The following is a 12,940-nucleotide window of genomic DNA, read 5'->3' as shown; positions in this document are numbered from 1 at the left end:
CGCGCCCACCACCTGAATAATATTTAGTTCTGTTAGTTGGGATCTATTGGCCAATAAACACCCTCATGGTTTTCCTCTATCTTCTTCGTTCCCAACAAAGCCAGGCGCACGTACACGCACAAAACAACCCCGGTCATTCTTGTTTCCAGAAGTTTGTATTTCTAATAACCGTAGCCGGCAACGGCGGCAAGCAATTTCGGTTTTAGTTTTGCCAAACCACCGAGCTCAAAACGTTTATTTTCTGTGATTAATTCATCCAGCTGGCGAGGCATACAGAAAGTATATGGCAATAATGCTACACTGTGATATATTATATCGGCAAATTCGGAAGCCGATCGCTAATCTAGTTAAAGGAACAAAATGACGCTGGTCTTGCGCGAATAGGAGGGAACGATTTGCTAATGCATTAATTCGCAATTATCCGTAAACCCCCAAGTCATTAGCAATACATTATCTGAATAAATTTATATAGACGTTAAAAGGATAGGATCGATTGCGTTTTAATGCTACCCACGCGGTTTGAATATGATATTTCTATGCATGAACCCCGCCATTGAGAAAATTCTGTAATTAACTAGTCGTATATCTCAATCACCGAGCAAAGTTTGAAAGGTTTTGTTTCACTCGGTTTTCCCGTGATACAACAAATCCTGCTCTAATATGGACAATTTAAAATTAATCTCGCGTTTGTTTTCGGACATCCTCGTTTCCTGATCTTGGCACGTGTGTTACTGCCGCACATAACGAAAGCGACGGTTGATCTAGCTGACTGTGTTGCTGTATTAACTTTTTGCCGTTTCACGTTTCTATGGTTGAGACTGTTTGCGTGCGTGGTAGAACGACGCTGCTTTTTAAGGCTTAGGGCATCCTCTCGTCGGGGACTTTATTGTAATCTTTTTTTCGTGTGTCGCATCGCGGGAGTGCGGATGAGGCTTCGGGTGGCCATCCTCGGGCCAACCTTCTGTTCCCCCAAAAGGCCTGAAACGTGAATCGCTTTACATTGGTTTATCCTTTTCGACTTTTATATTCATTCGAACAAATTGATGCAGGTCCGCATCAACCCTTTACAAATTGTCTTTTCCATCGTAGTATTTTTAGCATAAAAAATCCTGTTTGCTCTAATTTTCATAATTATAACGATAAGTGAAGAGGAATAAAGTTAGGGTTTGAAATTTTCTGTTTATAGACGACGGTTTACGAGCGAAACATGTTTGTCCGCGCCTCTCCGTTTCTGTTTTAATTCTCACGGCCGCTCGTAAAGTTTCACATTACCGCTAACCCTTGCCTCGCAACTCCCACCCCTACGTGGCACGGAGGATCATAAATATTCCCAATTATACAGGCTGCTTACAAAGGAAGATGCGTGCGTAAAATCTTGAAAATTTTGTGATAATATTGTTTTCAACTACATTCTCGTGCGCCTCACGATCGTCGCGAGCAAGAGTCGCCTGCGGCATCAACAAGATCATGTAAATATCATGCAGACAGTTGAGCACCCCAACCCGTTCTTATTTGGTTCCGCCGCCTGAAAACTAAGAGCCAACGAGCGAACGCAATTCAAGGCAGCGCCCCTGTTCTTGGTTTGACTCAAATGGAAGTCGAAATGGCAGCAGAAATAGAAATAGAACTCAAATAGAGATAGCGTTGCTTGAAACCGAATCTTCTAAATTCATCCGGCATCCTGTTGTAACCATTATATCCGAGCGTTATGAATACTACTCGTTCGTTTACCTCAGGCTTGCTGCTACTAGAAGCATCTCGCGCGCATCTCTCCGCACTTTGCATCGGCGTCCGGACTTAGCTTCCGCCCTGGCGGCGTAACTCTTGCCGTTCCTCGACTGTCTTAAATGTTTGAGCGCATACGTGCATTATCGAGGGCGTTTCGTCGGGCTATTCCGAGGTACACACCCGCCGACAACAACGCGACGCTGCCCGGTGCGCATTCTGACACAAGGTGGAGAAAGGAAACTCAATTATAATAAAATTACTGACCCAAGCGAAAATCACTCGGCCCTGCGGGGGTTGCCTTCATTGTTTTTCCCATTTCGCGTTATTTCCATACACACACGTGCGCGCCCGACTTGGGACGACGACTTTTCGAATGGAAATAAAACCCGTTCGTCCGCCCAGAAAACACTTGCCGACGCCGACGTTATCGTTGATGGCTGGGAGTGCGCTCGAACAGCTTCGGCGACGCGATACCCCGGGAGAAGTCGGGAAGGCTCATTCGAGCGATGGGGTGGCGTGTGGAGTTACTTTTTAGTACTAGTAGCGTGCTAATTTTCATTTTCACTTTTACGCGTTCACCAACCCGAACGTGCCGAGAACACGCGTTTGATGGACTTTTATAGAAGAGTCGATTCGCGATGCAGCCCAGGAACGATGGCTACAATTACGTTCCGAATAGATTTTTTTAATTAACTTTCCAGAGGGGTTTTTAGTGCCCATTTTTTTCCACGTTGTCCGCTCCTCTCCCTCGCTTCCTGCGAAACGCTCGTTCGCTTCATCCGGTCTTATAATGTCTTGTCTTCTAATTCTGGAGCTAATTCTGGCAGCATCGACATAATACGTACGAAGCGCTGTTCGTAAATGTTTGCATTAAAGCTGAGTGCTTATTGTGATGATCTCTAAATTACTTCAAATTATTTTTCTTAATTCACTTAAACATACAATATGTTTGCGCAATATGAAAGTTAAGTAGAAACGCAATTAAAACTTAAAATCACTTTGCTTTGCACATGATGTGATTTGATTTTAAAATACCAATAAACATCAATTGGTTGGTGATTTTCAAGAGCACGTTTTGTTCTAAGAATTAGCCAGGGTCGCTCGAAAAATTGGCCTAATAGATAATTTACGGCATCACTCGTCTCTTGTTTTAAGTCGACGGCTTGCTACTGTTTTGTCGAGATAACTCCGCTCGTTAAGAGTTGTTCGCGTCGAGGAGTTGACGCTGCACTTATTTTTTCCTCTTTCGTGTTCTTTATTGCTTGTGTATTTTTGAAGTTGCGTCGCCGCTTAAACTTAAAAGGATTTCCAGCGCGCATTTTCGCTGTGAGCCACTCTAATTATTGTGCGCGAGATGTTTTCGAAACAAATAACCCGCATCTTTCGTCTTGCGCCCCGCGTGCAGCCGCCACTCGCATCTAAAAGGCTTTTGTTGCTTTCAAGCTCTCTGATTCTCTGATTTCAAGCTTTGCAAAGCAGTTCTGCGTTTGCGTGTTCTATTAGTTTTTTTCTCTTCCTTGCTGCTATGTTTTAGGCAGGGTGTTTTGTTACAAGTGAAAATTACATATTGTTTCAAAGAAATTAACAAGGTGATGTTTTTTATGTTTAATTAAAAATAATGGAGGTGTTGATTAATTCTAGTTTTTAAAGTTCATAGGAAACAAACTGGAAGTTTACAAGTGGAAATTGTCAAGTGTACAGCAAAAACGACAAATTTTCAAAGTGCAGATAAGCCCCTACAAAGCATGGACAAGTTTCCACACTCATGTACACATGAGTGAAGCATGGCTTTTGTGCTAGTTGCCATACTTACGCTCCTTTAATGTGTCAACTTGGTTGTTTCAACCTTTCACGTACCAAGTGTTTCAAAGTAAATGAACACACATTTTGAAAATATTTGTTGCTTTCTATATTTAAAATGATGGTTATCATTTTTTGGTTAAATCATTCTGTATAAGTTTTACGACACATATGCAACACAACACACATGTACATCCATCCGGTCACGTACAAAAAGACTTTCCAAGTCCTCGACACTACCGTCTCAAGATGATGTCCCGTTTGGCCGGTCTCCATGCGTGTAGATACGATGCGAAGAGAACTGCCTTTCCGGCTCCATTTTCTTCTGATATCTGACTTTTGACTTTGTTTGCCATTTTGTGTCCTTCAAGTATTTATGACGGCGTTCTTCCTACTAACCTATGCTTCAATTCACGTGCGACCAAAAACATTTTAGTTTCGTTTTTTAAGAAAGAAATTGAGATCGGTTAAAACGGGCAATGAAGAGGCGAACACAAATGGAAAATGAAAACGGGGGAAAACCATTTATGCTAGCGTAACATTTCTCGGTTAGGGCGGTTAAAGTTGAAGTATATGAAGAGAAATATGTGTGCGGAACAGAAATACGTATTAGCGTCTCTCGGATGTGGCAGAAATATTAAGCAAAAGCGGCGTAGGTCTCGAGGAAAGAAAGAAGCTGAGATAAAAAGTTGCGTAGCGCGAGGCATATTATAAATAAAAGCGTTTATTTTTATTGCGCCCGGGTGCGGGTGTCTACGAGCGATGCTGCTGTGTACGAGTGGGGAGTAATTGCGGTCAATAAATTCTCTCGATGACACACTAGCGCTACACGTATACGTATTTTATTGTTGCGTTACGGGCGAAGAGTTGGGGCGTAACGAGTCGAACTAGGGAAATAATAAAATGCGTGTTTTCCGCTTCCGTGTCGCGCATAGGTGCACTGCGATATAGTATATATTCTATATAATCCAAGATTATGTTTTTAAGCCCCAATTCCTGCATTCCTCTCGCCAGAGGCACGCTGAACAATGCAGGAGATATTTCTCTCATCTATCTTAATTTTCTTCTACACCCTGTAGCGCACTTATTATTTTATTCCTGGGGGTCGCGCCGTGTTGCCGAACATGCGAAAGGTGCCACCGAAATTAGACCCATGTAAAGCGTATAAACAAGTCGCGTAGAATTAAAAGTCAGAACTTTAAAAAGCCCCCGAGCAATTAACTCGTTCGGTATGCCAGGGAGATAGATGATATTCGGATGAGAATTGAAATTTAGGAGGGTGAATGTTGAATGATTCATGGCTTTGTGTGACTGCGGCCATACTTTCAGCTCGAGGCCGAGGAGAAAAATTAATTACAGTACAAAAGTTTAAAAACTTCATTCGTACCTTGGATGAATTTGCTTTTTACATTTCCATACGAATACCATACATACATAAACATAGAGAGGGTGATAAAAAAACCATTTTAACAAATATCTGGTATTAGCTATGTAGATTTTTTCTAATGCTTCTAATTTAATTAATATGTGTTTTGGAAAGATACTGTATACAATCGAAAGGAAATCGACGGAATCGTTGCCAACTGGTGGGAATTCGGAAATTCGGAAAATATGTCTATGACCCCCAAAGGCGAAAACAAGTCGGCTGTGTGCCAGGGCATCATTATTGAACAGCAGCCGACCATAATTGAATTTCGTTTCATTTTTTTTGGTGCCCGCTTTCCTCTGCTTTGGTGGAGGTGCCGGTTATTCGTTATATACACCTACGTATTACCCACGCGTTACGGCATACGCGCTTCATGATAATGTCTCTGTCGGCGTAGTTGGTGTGATATGGCATTATAAACCGTTTTTATTTCAATCAAAATTCGATTGAACGGAAAACACGATTAATTCTCGCGGGACGGGGCGTGCAAACCTAACCGGAAACAGCGCTTGATGCCCAAACAAAAATTGAAAATTATGTTTTTGTATGCAGGGGTGATTTCATTATTTAATTTAATTCAATTTCCTCTTGTAAATATCTCTTCGATAATTTTGGTGTAGTGCTAGAAAAATAAAAAAGGTCTGAATTTTTCAATACACATCGAAACAATAGTTGGTAAAGTTTATCGTGTAGTTTTCGAGTTGTTTCCGCAGAGGGCTTTACTGTCGCAATTTCTGCGGCGGCGTGTCTATAGAATTTTCTATTTTTCTAAGTTTCCAACATCGATTTGCCGATCCGCGGCGGCGGTGTTTTCGTTTTATTTGCGCCGCCACAGTCCTCGGAAATTGATTTTCCGGATATTCACATTCCATAAGAAAATACTTGGCATATTGCAGATAGTGCAAATATTTGCACCGCAAATACTTCAATTAAAACGCGGCCAAATGCGTCAAGTGTGTACTTTATGGCAACATGATTAAAAATTAAAATCAACGAGATGTAAACACCAAATAAAATTCACACTATGGTTTATCTCTTATTCTGAAAAGTTATTTCTTCATCCACTTGAAATTAAACCTTGCCTAGTCGACACCACACTGCCGACAAAAATAATAAACTTTAATAATTCGACCTAGGCGCTGTTTTACGACCAGTTGTGGTCAAAGTGCAAGTGATTAATTATGCAGGAGCTTGTTCAACAAGCGGAAATCTGTGCCAACGACGACCGACGCTGTGGAAAACAATTATTTATTTAAATATACTAATTGGATTTTTTTCACGTTACTTTTACTCGTAACGAATTTTATATTTGGGTAGTTTCATGGTAGTAGTATGGGCGTTGTTTGTATAATAATAAGTAGAAGTTGGATAAATGTTAGCAGTTTACGAATTAATAATTGCTCTCGTTTTCGTTGACGCGCAAGATGAAAGTATTGTCGGAACGTCAGTCTTTCGCGTGTTGCTGACGCGAAAGGTGTAAAATTGTGTCTACTTTACGCGCGCGGGTCTTTGTAACAAACTCTTTAAAGTAAGGAAAGTATTACAGCACGAGAAAAGTAAGTCAAGGTGTAATTTTCAGTTTTATGTTGGGTAATAATGTTTTCGCCCGCCGCACACAGGCTGAGCGTGCAGCGCCGTGGAAAATATTATGTGTACATGCTGCTAAGAAAGTGTCTGCAAACTGAAAATTGTCTTTTTCCCGCGTGGATGGTACGTACTTTATTACGAGGACAAAACATTGAAGAAAGTTAATACGGTTTTGTTTGCATTTCGTCGACACGCTATTTGGATGTTACGTTATACGGACGACATAATTTTAATTTAATAAATTATGAATTTTGACGGTAAATGAGCGAGTAATAATGTGCACACATTTGACAAATAAACACAACCAACGAACCGAAATGTTTGGTTTGGTATTTTCACGAAATCGTTCCTTGACTGTTCAAACACTCACTCCGTCTTGTGCCCTGTTTATAGCTGCTTTGTCTCATTCTAGTGCGTGTGTGCAAGTTTAGTGTTTTGTACTAATGAATTATTTATGTTTTTGTTTCTAGAATGGAGAAGCACCGAAATTGAGGCAAGCATTTTCTCGGTCCCACATCGTACCCGCATTGCATTCACATTCAGGATTCGCCATCCTGGAACTGAACTATTGAGAAGAACGAAAAGGTGAGTTGCATACCTTATTATTGCGCGATGTGTTGTCCGTCCGGTGGTCACTAGAATGCTCATTTCCATTCCGGGCGCCTAGGGCGAAGGGAAACCGGTAGCGTTAACTTACCGAGGTTTTGGCCCTTACTAGTTAATTCATAATCTATAGTAACAACACGCGTTACACTCGCCTATTAATATTACATGCTCAAATTTTAAACCAAGTCACGGATTGACATTTGTGTAAAGATATATAAGACTCAATTTGACGTGCAAATTTTATATGCAGGACTTTTCGTATCGAGTTTGCAGAAAGGGCAAAATGCGCATATGATTTGAGCTTGCAGGTTTTATTTTTTGTTTCTTTAGCTATTTTTTACGGCGTTGATATTTTGCTGACGATGAAGGTATTTATGTGCGCGCGCCGCTTATTGAAATGCGAAACACACTCATGAAAAGAAATCTTGAAAGGTATTGTTAGCTTTTGAAGGAGTATTTAAGGAATTCAACGCACGAGCACAAAGCTTTCGCACGTAGTTTTTGCCAATTTTTCTTTGTACGCATCAATTTTACACATACATTTTTGTAGTAATCAATCGTTCAGGAGAATAATATATTTTGCGTGCAGAAATGCCAAGTATTCAGAATTAAATAAAAAAGCCGAAAAGGGAATTTTCTTGAATAAATTGTATTTTCAGGCAGACAGACAGGACAACTTCACATAAATCAATATGTGATACAAAAGTCCAATTTTTATAGTTGGCTAAGTTTATTTACGTCCATACCATAAATTACTTCAATGAAAATGGGAAATATTGTCGATTTATAACAAAACTCTTGTTTTTGATACGTATCATACAAAGTCTAAAATTATTAAAGCAGGTTTAGAATATTTTGTTCTCCTATCTAATGTTGTTGACTCTACAACACCTTGTATAACATGTGGGTAGTAGTTGAAGCATAAGCAATTTCTAGAATAACCGTGTCGCACCAGGGCGGTCCAGTTTCGAAAGGCTTACGCCCGGCTCCGTAATATTTTTCAATATTAGTCTATTAAAAGTTTTATGATAAAAGTTTTATAAATCTGGTTTCGGCAAGTATCTCTTAACATCCTGGGTGGGGTGATGCGGTGCGATGCCGGCACGTTCGCCTTCTTTTTATTTACGTTTGCACGCCGTAATTTGTAGCCCCCAAAGTGCAATAACACCATGACAATCAAATCAGCGACGAAAAAGGGAAAACAATTTTCGGTGGGGAATATCGATCAACCTAATAAATTTAATAGAGAATACCCCGTAACTTGGTGCGGCAATAATCTTGTCAAAATATAGTGTTCGTGGTTTGAAGTTTAAACGAATTATCTCGTCTCGGTTGCGTTGAATAAAATTATAGTCATTGGATCTATCCATAGGTTTTGTATCAGCGAAAAGTTTAAATGCTTTGATTATACGTTAGGCATGTTTCATTGGCTGGATTTCGAGCTAGTTCTTTTTTGTTTCATTCGAATAGGTGTGGCATTAAATATGAATCCACTTCCTCGATCAGGTGAACTTCGTGTCTATTTTTCTTTAATTGTGGGGTTTTATATTACGGAATTAATGTTCAAGTGTCTTTGCATTGGAGTATTCTGTTTGGAATAGATTCTGAACGCGTGTTCTATTACTTAACTTTTTTTAGTTGAGTTCCATATGGCACGCTCTTTGTGAGCGCATTCGTCGAAATATTTTTGATTATTCTTTCCACTAGAAGTCACGGCAATACTCTTGCTGTACAACCTATCATCAATGCTTGCGTTTAAAGAAACCGTCAATAGAGCTCACGTTTTGTTCTATTGGATAATAGCGCACGCAAGAATAAACTTCAAATATTTTCGATGTTTAGCCGCATGTTATAATAAATTGCTTAACTATATAAATGCGCCGCGTTTGAAATTATTATGATGGCAACTGAAAATTTAAGATTCAGTAGGGCTATCACAGAGGACTTGTCGAAAAATGAACGTACAAAATCAATTATCCCCACAATGGAATGATTTAATGCAATGCGCAAGTGCACAACCATGCGCACTCCATGAGGGATGAAATTTCTCAATGCGCATGCATAGTTTATAAAATATTAGACACTATGTACTTCTCCAGTTTGCACTATATTAAAGCGACAGACGCAAATGGTGGGCCGCATGAATTTATAATTGTGCGCCGTTGCATTATTCATAAAATAATAACGTTTTCGCATACTTGTTCATAAATTTTCGCAATTATACTGTATCACAATTGCATTCCCATAAATTTGCAATACTACGTCGTTGTTTAATGCCTTCACGATTTAAATTGCGAATCAACTTTCAAATCAATACGTTTTCCGCTCATACAGAGAATTTATTTATTGTTGAGGCAGGATGAACGACATTTTTCCTCAAAGTTCTACGAGTGAGACACATTGTATGAAAATTGAAAAGTGTAAAACCTTATTTACTGCTCGCGCGTGAAATTGATGAATTTTTAAACTTGTTTATTGAGTTTTTGGACGGACGACGTCGGAGTGCTTTCCGTTCGCCGACTCTGCGAACCACCCGACGTTTCCGTTTACTGTTTGCATATTTTATCGAAAACGAAATGCGAGTTGAACGTACAGTCAGCTTGTGCATATCTCTAATCCACTGACATACGTTATTCTCTAATGGCAAGCCGATGCATGCACTTTTGAGCGCAATAGGAAACGTCTGAGTTCGATAGTAAAAGTTGTTCAGCAATGAATGGAGCACTTCATTTTTGCAATTTCCTACGCTTTATTGATTTTTTCACGCGGAGTGTATGTTATAAATAGAGCTTGCAAACTTCTATGGTAGGTACATGTTTTTTTTTACAGTGCAGTTGTATAAACGGAGAACAAAAAAGTTGTTAATTGCCGAACACCATTTAATTAAAATGAAAGGGGAAATTGTCAATTTCAGTGTAATTCGAAAGTAGTTTTCACGCGAAATTAATTCAATCGTTTTTTTGTTTTATCGATTTAGTTTGCAAACCAACGAACTGGGCATTGCAAAATTAAAATAGATGTGTTCAAGCGCCAACGTTTTCTTGAATTTCTATAGATAAGATCTGGTCGTTGTTGAATTACTTAATTTCCGCCTTAATTTATAGACATCAATTAATTTCGCTTCGTTGATTGTTCCGTTGATAACGTTTCCGTGTTTTTTACGTTTTTGGTTGCTCTATAAAGAATCTAGCTTTGATATATTTGTAAATCTAGTATTGATTTATTGTTGGTTTTACATCGTATTATGAGTTTTCTAATTGATTGTACGACACGTATTAAATATTGACAAAAGTGTCTAACATGAGTCTGAAATTAAGGCAACCAATAATGTGGCCGTGGCCACATACGGCATACTATTATACTTTAATATCAGAAATCTCCTCGACCATATTCTATTCAATCAAAATTAACTAAACGAATGCCCATGTAACCGGCTTGAAATGATCAAAATCGAAATTTTAATGACACTTGATTATGCTTTTTATGCTCGCACTATTGATGGTCACATCGCAGGCTAACATTAAACGTAATTTAATACCGACACATTTCCTTCCTAGACTTGTCCGCAATTGAAGAATCTTTCATATTATTTATGGATCGTTACAATATACATCTTATAGTTGGTATTTTGATAATACGATGTGCTTGCAATAACTATAAATAAAGTTGCTTGGACAATTTTTATAATTTGTTTTAAGTGCAGTTGCCATCGTTCGAAGTCGATGCTCTGACATGATTTTACGTGAGTAGCGGTATTTAAAGTTGTTCTGCCTGCGCCGAGGTGAAGTGGTGCGATGGCTGGTTAACTGCGGGCTTTTGCCTTCGTGTAGTTCAGTTCTTATTTATTAATAATAATAACACCTTGTCCCAGCTTTCTTGTGGTGCCGTTGCCCGGTGTTCTTATAACTATTCCGTGTGGCTGATGAAGCTCTGATGAGGCATAGCGTTAGCAAGAAACGAAGCGAGATGAAAGGAGCGTTTCGTTTCGGTTCATTACATCCTTGCGCTTCTCGTCGAATCGTCGAAAATAATAAAGCAAAAAGCCCACATTTATGCCCTCATATTCCAGTAATATGGAAATCGTGCGTTCAGTGCAATTGCAGCTGAGAAAAGGGATTTTTAATGGGCGCGGTCATTACGTATCTGTAAATTTTTACCTTACCGACGATCACGTAAAATTGTGGCAATAATACTCGTATACATTGCTGACATAGTTTTTTTCATTGCAATAAGAGATGTAATGGTAGTATGCATAATGCCAAATTCTGATTTCCATATCTAAATTGGTTTGTGCAATTGATTAGAAGGACGATAATAAATTGACCATTGATGAAATTATCGATTTCCCCACTGTTGCTTGTTTTCGTGGAGGGCTTTTCGGCTGGATATCGAACGTGTCTCAGCGCTGCCCGTTACCACCTGAATTTGTATATAAACGCCCAGTCCACTCGCAAGAGTTACGGAAAACGATTGTGTGCCAGCTCGGCGCATCACATCACGTAACTTTGCAGCCAAAACTGAACCTGTTCACTTCGAGTTCTGGCTCACAACAGTCCTCTCGTGATAATGGCATTATACCTCTATCTCTTCGCCTCTTCAGTACGTTACACAACTTCAGCGCTAGACGCGTTGCTCGACACTGTAAATGCGACAATGACATCGGACACAACACACAACCCCTGCAGAAAGGGTCATTCTCTCGGTCGATGTGCATTAGTGCAGTTGCAACTTATACCACGGATACATGTTCTCATTCTACCTGTGCCGACTTTGGCTATTGGGTCCCCTGTATCAAAATATGTGCTGGTTGGAACCCTCTGTGAGATCGTTCTTGTGAACCTGTGAGCGAAATTTCCAGCCAGGCTTTGAGTCCTGGGGCTCCTTCATGTAAATGTATTATTATCATCGCTAATTGACGTCAATGTCCATTAAGGGAATTAGGGGATACTCCACTAATTGAAAGTCGAATTTCGTTATAACTGCTTGCTACCGCTGGTTCTGGACCTCTATCTGCCCTTTGCCATGCTCAGTGGCAAACTGCCCACTGAGAGGTACAAAGTGTTTCACTAAATGCAGCAAGTTACATCGAAAGGTAAGGTTCTTCTCATGTGATGTTTTCTCGAAATACCGCTGCACACAATTCTCTTTGACAATCAGCCCTTTTGGCCAATCATGGGCCGACGAGTGGTCTCGTTTTAACGCAATAACAAAATGTGCTTTTTGGTCGATTTCTGCAGGGTTGCGCAAATGTCGAACGCACATGGCCCTCAAATAAGATCTGAACGGGTGCGGTATGGCTATCGATAATGTAAATGCACAATCGTCATCGTTTTTCGTCCATTCGTTGGTTCATTCGCTTTGATCTGTGATTCGGCTGGCCGGGGGCAGCGCCGCACAACGAATAAGGATCATAAATAATAGCCGCTACCGGTCGCGCCGCATATCTTCCGTGTATATCACGAATTACCGAAACGAAACGACGGCCTTTTGGACTGGAATGGAATATAATCGATCGGCACTCTGGCGCGGTGCAGAGCGGCGCGCGGCTGGTTGTCGAACGGGCGAGCGCCGTGCGACCACATCGGTCACGCTTTTGACGTATCGCATACCTACCCGGGTGTGCCTCCTCTGGTCACGGTCCGGGAGGTCAAATCGGCGGCGATGTTTTATTAAATGTGCAATTTGTAGGAGCTCAACCCGGCGCTCGCTAAGGGCGCGTTCAATATGGGCAACTAATTATTTACAAATGGGGTTCTGCTTTAATTTTAGTTTCTCAGTGGCTTTATTATTACA

At 40.3% G+C, this 12,940-nt stretch overlaps 1 protein-coding gene across 7 annotated transcripts in view; it reads left to right on the top strand.

Annotated features, from left to right (window-relative positions):
• The window catches only part of rst (irregular chiasm C-roughest), a 223,593-nt gene that overhangs the window by 182,540 nt on the left and 28,113 nt on the right, over positions 1-12,940 (top strand). For all 7 annotated transcript variants that reach the window (XM_065304214.1, XM_065304215.1, XM_065304218.1 and 4 more), the window contains one exon: positions 7,012-7,126. The gene's annotated coding sequence lies outside the window, so the exon portion shown is untranslated. The remainder of the gene's footprint in view (positions 1-7,011; positions 7,127-12,940) is intronic.

This window comes from Atheta coriaria, unplaced genomic scaffold (genome assembly GCF_025399875.1).
Source record: "Atheta coriaria isolate IRGN ID8LTWV9N9 unplaced genomic scaffold, Caltech_Dcor_3.1 hic_scaffold_6_pilon, whole genome shotgun sequence".
NCBI classification, from domain to species: Eukaryota; Metazoa; Arthropoda; class Insecta; order Coleoptera; family Staphylinidae; genus Dalotia; species Dalotia coriaria.
Note: the sequence above shows the minus strand (reverse complement) of the source record. Positions and strands in the feature narration are given on the sequence as shown.